This window comes from Lactuca sativa, chromosome 6 (genome assembly GCF_002870075.4).
Source record: "Lactuca sativa cultivar Salinas chromosome 6, Lsat_Salinas_v11, whole genome shotgun sequence".
Lineage (NCBI taxonomy): Eukaryota > Viridiplantae > Streptophyta > Magnoliopsida > Asterales > Asteraceae > Lactuca > Lactuca sativa.
Genome location: NC_056628.2, coordinates 160,270,040 through 160,276,206, shown reverse-complemented (window position 1 = coordinate 160,276,206; position 6,167 = coordinate 160,270,040). Strand labels below are relative to the sequence as shown.

The 6,167-nt window shown below is 34.5% G+C and overlaps 1 long non-coding RNA gene across 2 annotated transcripts; it reads right to left on the bottom strand.

Moving 5' to 3' along the window:
* Nucleotides 1-2,313: 2,313 nt before the first annotated feature.
* On the bottom strand, nucleotides 2,314-6,167 carry LOC122194623 (uncharacterized). 2 transcript variants are annotated; one of them, XR_008224623.1, is made up of 8 exons: nucleotides 5,759-6,167; nucleotides 5,468-5,638; nucleotides 3,386-4,762; nucleotides 3,196-3,277; nucleotides 2,983-3,083; nucleotides 2,752-2,849; nucleotides 2,590-2,680; nucleotides 2,314-2,517 (listed from the first exon to the last, which is right to left on the bottom strand). It is a non-coding gene; the product is annotated as an uncharacterized LOC122194623 (long non-coding RNA). The 2 variants fall into 2 exon arrangements; XR_006183983.2 differs by having other exon boundaries at nucleotides 5,468-6,167.

Genomic DNA, 6,167 nt, shown 5'->3' with positions numbered 1-6,167 from the left:
TGAGTTGGTTGTACATTGATTGCACGAAAACGCATACGGTAACTCGGTGTTAAAAACGTGCCTTTGTGTATGATTCAACAAGTAGTAGAACAAGCCATATGAGTCGAAGTTTATCCGTTCCTTTTACCTTCGGGATAAAAGCGATATCTGTGGGCCCCTCGATGATTTGATGATGACAAATGGAAGTGCTCGGCCGGGCCAGGACTGATTTGATTTGTTCAATTAGTCAGTCGTCATAAATCACAAATCGGGAAACAACAAATGCACAGAGAGAATGATTATAATTCATGTCTCAGTCCATATGATATCTAGAATGGAGGAATATATGATCCCTTATCTAATGGACAAGTCATTGACAAAGGTCAGAGTTCATCTACAAGGTCAGAGTTCGACAGAAGCTTTTGAGAGCTACGATTGCCAGTTGGTTCCTGAAGTCATACGCAATAATAGTTTTAGACTTATCCAAGTGGGATACTGTTGGATTAATGTCTAAGTCCATAACTATATTTGGTAAGACTTGACCCGACCCGGCATGGTCCATTTGGGTTGCATACCATCATGCACTTGGATAGACTATAATGAGAGAAATAAGACACTTATGGTTATTAATATATTATAAGTTCTAGTATATTAATAATAAGAATAATAAGATTATTTAATTAGTATTGATCAAGAATTAATCTAGGATTAATTAAGTGATCAAAAGAAGACTAATTAAATATATGGGTTGATTGTGTAAATCATCCATACTTGTATAGTGGGCTAATGCTCCATGGATAATCAAGTTGGGCTAAAACCCATAGGATGGTCCATGGATGATCCATGGTGTATTTGTACCCATGGATCATGGAAATGAAAGGCCATGTCAATTAGGGTTTACATGGTGTAACCCTAACTATATAAGCATCTTATTCTTGACCAAAATCGGCCACTAGTATGTGAAAAGAAAGGGCTAGCCGATTTCATGAGTTGTAGAATTCTCTCAAGTTATTCTAAGTGTTTTGATGATTGTGATTCCATTTGAGGTGTCACACTTGGGGCACTAGGCACTCAAGCTTCATGAAGACTTTCTACACCAAAGAGGTATGTATTCTATCTTGCTATAGTTATTGTTTTTGTATGCTAGATTAGAATAATACCTTGGAAGTTCTTATTTGTATGTATAATAGAGAAAACATAGATCCAAGGTATTTAGGGTTGCATGTACACTTAGGAGTGTTAGAATGCTCAAAACCCAACACTAATGTCATCCCCAAATTAGTGTTCCGGTTAACCACACACGCTCCACTAACATTTGACAAGGGTACGAAGTGTAATTCCATGGGTTAGCATACAATTTCACATTTTGCCTAAAGTAACTATGATTTGGGAATATGAAAAGCATTTATTTACTTGTGTACTTCATTATACATATAATGGAAGGTTTCTGTCCTATCCTACCCGTTCGGCTAACGACCCTCCACTAGTCAAGAGTGTGGTGGGTAAGAGTGGATACCCATTCAACCGCAATTTTATAGGCAATTTCCTTAAACACCCCTTATATACCAACTTCGTGAATGAGGCCTACTAATGTTAAGACTGACTGTTTACACATTCATATATATAATATTAGACTTTTAATGTTATATATAGTATAGGGTGTATTTTACACTTTTAAAATACTAGGTGGTTCAATTTAGTAAATTATACTTTTAATTTAATTAAATGTATACCAAAACTTTATGGGTTTATTAAATCACCTTTAATTATACACTTTAATTAATTAATAAAACCATAAGGGTGTGATTGAACTTTTCAAATTACTAGGTTTTTATGAATTTAACATTTCAAAATTAAACTTTTGATCAACTTTTAAATTCTAAAACTTGAGGGCAAGCTTTGAAACATTTCAAAACATTAGGGTTTAACTTATTTAAATTTCAAAAACAAAACTTTTAATTTCAAATTTAAACTAGAAAACCTAAAGGCACTACTAGAAAAACAACCTTTTACGACGCTCATTGCGCGTCGTAAAACGCTCAGACAACGCATAAATGTGCGTCAAGGAAGGCCCTATCATAAAGAGAGACGACGTGCATTTACGACGCACAATTATGACACGCAATGCGTGTCAAGGAAGGCCCTGTCAAAAAGGAAGACGACGCGCATTTGCGTGTCGTAACCATACGACACACGTGTTTATGACACGCAATGCGTATCAAGGAAGCCCCTGTCAAGAAAGGTCATGTCATAAATGAAGATGACACGCATTTTTGTGTATCGTAATTTTAAATGTTTAAAAAAATATTATTTATAGAACACCAAATGATTTAAACACCTGACAAGTGAATAAAGCTAGATTATTTTAAAAACATTTAAAAAATCTTGTGATATTTGAAATTTCTAAAAAAAGAAAGGTGGAGAAACCTATAGAAGTTGATATTCTTTCATATTATAATGAAGATTGCCCACATACAATTTTCTAGCCCCCCTTGCATATGTTGCACCACCTGCAACTCCAGCAGCTGTTGCAGTGGACTGTACAAAAGAGTTGATGTTAGTGGGGAAAACAGTCATTTAATATGATCAAATAAGATCATGTCATATTACCTGATATGCAAAGACCGTGCGCTGATCTCTTTCAGGATCGACCTCTGGCTCTACTGCTCTTATGTTCATCATTAGTGATGGAGGATTTGATCTATTAAATAAAGTGACAGAAAAATGGTTTAAAAGACTGATAGAAAAACAAGTTAAAGAGAAAAAGCATACTCATTATTAATGGTATCAGTGTTAGGATTTGGGAAAAGAGGCTCAATATTCTAGTCTCGTGTAGAAAGATTGCCTTCATTACTTGCTTTGGTGATAAACTGCAATAATAATAAAAAAGTGCCAACAGCAACATGTTCAAATGTGTTTTGGGGTTAAAATTATATAAAGTTGTGATAGAATAAATTTGATTACACGTATAAGAATTTTAGTAAGTTACAAAAGCAACCAAACCTGCTTGAGGACATTTTGGCAAGCTGTCATCTATCTATCATCCTTACAACGAGCCAAAGCCTTTCTACATACCCACATAGCGACTTGGGAAGCGTACCAGGCTGTAGAAAATAAAATATTCAATGATTAAATTGTAAAGAAATTGAAATTAAATATCATGTTAATAAATAAATGATGACAAAAATAGCTTCTTTAGTCCAAATCTAATCTCACCTTATCAGCAGAATCTGCGACACCATGTGATGATGTGGTGGTCCTTCTCTTGTCCATGTTTCAACAGTTCCACTCTTGGAATCTGTAGTGAAGTAAACATCCGTATGAAGTAATGTAATACACAATCATCTGCAATTAGCCAAAAAGGATTATTTGATAATAGAAAAATGAAGGCTAAAAAAACACAAACCATGCTGAGACATTTCGTTTCTCTCTTTGACAGGTGCAGTTCTCCCAGAGGCTGTGCCAGGACGAACATGAGATTCGTGAACTGACACAAATGCAAAAAATGAAAACATAAAATGCAAAAACAATCTTTATTAGATGACTGATCAAAAGGCACTTCAAGTTGTGGCTTTCAACTTGGTGAATTCGTTCAATTTTGATTCTAATATATGATTCGGCTTAATGGTCCACGTATCCCCTGCAGTTCTGTAACACTAATGATATAAGCATAGGTGCAGGTTTCGTGTTTTCATCTTGCAAGTTTTTTTCACTCATTACCTGATACAAAAGAGAAAAAAGTCACTGAAAAAAGAAATACAAGTATGGAAGTAATACATATATAGTTTCTCAAGTGTCAAGGATTACATAAGATATTGTTTCATAATTTTTTTATAGGAACAACATACTTTGGAAAGCATACACCATAAAATTTGTTCGTAATTTGGCTCCATTAGAGAGCTTTCATATGAAGAATAAGAAAAATGAAAAAGTATTTTAGCATATATACCGTGTAAATTTTCAATAACCTAGCCAGTCGAAGCTTCCATTAGTAATGGACAAAGACTCCACATATCCATGGATATTGTCAGCGGGGAAAAGGTCACATGTGATACAATGTAAAAAACTTCTTCGAATTCTCTCAAAAACAAATTATAATAACTAAGTGACTTGTATGTGAGTTGTATTATGTGAATTTGTTGTTTTATGGGTCAAAACATCTTAAACAAATTATATCTTTCCCTTTCCCATCTATTTGTAAGTGAATTGTAGACATAGAGGACAAACCATAAATCAATAGTTGTATGCAACAACATTCATAAACAATGTGATCAACACACCCTACAAATTTATTATACTGTATATAAACCTTCAATTTCCTACATTTCTTTAACCCATGGGAAGAAAACACTACAACCCTAGTCAACTTAAACCACACTACAAAATGTCCACCAAAACAAATTACCATAATACCCCTGGTAAAAAACAAAAACCTCAAGTCGCCCTAGGAACCGGGGTGTTCTCTGGCACTATAACTGACATATAAATTCATCATATCATTAAATAATTCATGATATATATATATATATATATATATATATATATATATATATATATATATATACAGAAAATGAATAAATAAATCTCACCAGAACCAAGAACACATCCAATGCAAGAACAGGGCTAACCTCAGGAGGGGTACCTTAGTAATATGGCGTAGCTGAAGAAGTAAGATCCTTAGCCACTAGGATTCCTACAGGGTCCCGCATCCCTAAAATAGCAGCACCCATTCCCACAAGGTTCATGTCTAATTGTGAGTTACCAGAGAAGATTTTGACTCCCACTGGACATATACACAACCAAGACATTTGTTAGAATAACAAAAATTGATAATTATAATCCAATGATAGCCATTTTATAAAGTATATAGAAATAGTACAAGAAGCTAGAAAACAAGAACATCAAAAAAATAAGGAGAATTGCAAAGGAAAAATTAACATTGAAGGGATATAAGCTATAATTTTCTTTTATTTTAATTTTTTTTCCATTGAAGTGTTGTGTGGATGTGATTTAAACCAAACCTATAAGGCCAACCAGAGGAAGCTTGCCCACTGATCTCTTCAGTAATGATAAGCAACAAACCAAACAAAGTCAGTTTATATTACCATAAACTTAAATGGAAATAACATTTTGGATCTAAAAAAATAGGCAAACCTTGTCAACAAAACTTGGAAATGTGGAAGACAAACTTAAATGGATATAATATTTTGACATGAACTCGTGTATTATCTCTAAATATGATACACAAACTAAACTTCAAGTCAAGAAACCTACACAAAAAAGTAAACTTATTTTTGTCACAGATTAACACATAAAACCCAATAAACAAAAAGAGAATCAGACCATATAAAAAAAGATATGAAATAGAACAGATAATGTTCATTAGAGAAAAGAAAGCAAAAGAGAACATTTCGATGAATCTAAATCCTAATTCCACTAACAATTAATCTTAAAAAAATGAGAAGCTAGAGAGAGAATTAGCACATACCAAAGAGAAATTTCATCTGGGGAAGGAGTAGAAGAAATCGCACAGAGAAGCAGAAGGGCGTACTCAGTGGAGGGAAATATCAATTCATTCACACAGCTTCAAAAACACAGAAATTGAAATCCAATGAAGGACTTCACTGCATATCATTGGACAAAACATTGCAACTTCTTCCTGTACTTGTTGAGTTGAACCATTAGGAGGAGCGCGGTTTGGGGAATAGGGACAAAACATTCAACAACACTGAATCAAGAAATAAAATGAATAGAGGGTTTTTGGTAGTAGAAGTATTACCCAGATATAAGGAAGTGAGAAAGCTTGACGATGGGTCTAGGGTTCATGGTGAACTGTGTGAGGACTAAGGAGGAGCGTGGTTTGGGGAATAGGGAGAAGAATCAGACCTAGGGCTTCATAGATAGACAATTTGTATTCAAACAAAGGAAGTTACTAGGTAAGAAAATAGGGTGAGGTTGAGGCTGATGTTGCCGGCCGGAAAGGTGAGTGGTCGAGGTTGCCGATAACAGAGCGGTCGACATGTGGTTCTTAATAAAACCCTAGCTTACATGTGATGATTTCAATGGTGCCTGAAGGAAATCAAAGGAATAATTAAGAGCAAAAATACATAGAAGAGAAGAGAAGATATTACATACGCAAGTGAGAAGACGGAAAAGACGAGTGGGAAGCAGTTTCGTAGGGTTGTACT